The sequence below is a fragment of the Moschus berezovskii genome, chromosome 2 (assembly GCF_049115385.1).
Source record: "Moschus berezovskii isolate FMDL1 chromosome 2, NW_MosBer_1.0, whole genome shotgun sequence".
Taxonomy (NCBI): Eukaryota; Metazoa; Chordata; class Mammalia; order Artiodactyla; family Moschidae; genus Moschus; species Moschus berezovskii.
In genome coordinates, this window is record NC_142461.1 from 24948553 (window position 1) to 24949956 (window position 1404).

Consider the following 1404-nt stretch of genomic DNA (forward strand, 5'->3'; position numbering starts at 1 on the left):
TCTTGGCCATGATAAGAAGAAGATGCATGCATGCGTGCTCAATTGCTCAGTTGTGTCTGACTCTGCAATCCCACCAGGTGAAACACAGGAGACGTGGGTTCAAACCCTGACTCAGAAAGATCACCTGGAGTAAGAAGAAGGTAAAGTTTGCTTTATCTTCAGCACTATCCACTCACAGAACAAAACAAGGGAAAACACCCCTATTCCAATGCTGAGCCCTCAGTAAGTATCAGTTCAGTTCAGTTCAGTCTCTCAGTCATGTCCGACTCTGCGACCCCATGAATCACAGCATGCCAGGCCTCCCTGTCCATCACCAACTCCCGGAGTTCACTCAAACTCATGTCCATCGAGTCGGTGATGCCATCCAGCCACCTCATTCTCTGTCGTCCCCTTCTCCTCCCGCCCCCAATCCTTCCCAGCATCAGTAAGTATACCATATTATTAATCTCTTTCAACAAATACTCAATTCTCACTGAGTACTAGGTACAGGACAAGAGCTGGGAGTATAGGAGAGGAAAGAAATACAAATTTCTGCCATGGCAGAGCTTGAATTCTAGCTAGGGGAGACATATATAGAATAAGCAAATAAAAACACAACTCACAGAATTCAGGTCGTAGGACCCTCCCATGACTCTGCCCCAGCCTCTGCCTCGGACTAGATTCACTCTTCTCTTCCACTGAACACATCTGTTGGCCTGAAATGTGTTGTTACCATTGGTTACCATACATTTTGAGACATAAGGATGAAATAAGAAGTCATAAATTTCTATTTTAAAGACTAAATATTTTCTGTAGAATTACCTTCTCAAATAAATGCTTATGGATTTGAAGTCCACAGATGTGGGTCTCATCTTTGCTGAATCAGATCTAGCCCTGTGTCTCTGGCCATATTATTAAAATGAAACAATTTAACCTCTCCGGGCTTTGCCTGGGTGAAATAATAGAATTCATTGATGAGTTGTTCTCCAGGTGCGTGTGTGCATGCTGAGTCTCTTCAGTTGTGTCCGACTCTTCACCACCGTATAGACTATTGCCAACCAGGCTCCCCTGTCCATGGGAGTCTCCTGGCACGAATACTGGAGTGGGTTGCCATGCCCTACTCCAGGGGATCTTCATGACCCAGGGATCAAACCCACGTTTCTTATTTTTATGCATTGGAAGGTGGATTCCTTACCACTGGTGCCACCTAGGAAGACCCTGTTCTCAACATGGGGTCCTCTAAGTCAGCAGTATCAGTATTACCTTGGGACTTGTTAGAAATGCAGGTTCTTGGACCTCACTTCAGAAGTACTGAATCATAAACTCTGGAAGTTGGGACTCAGCAATATGAGCCCTTCAGGCTTTTTCCCTTTTGAAAAAAGAGTCAATGTCAATGCAAATCCCCAAAGAAAATTTTTTCCTTTC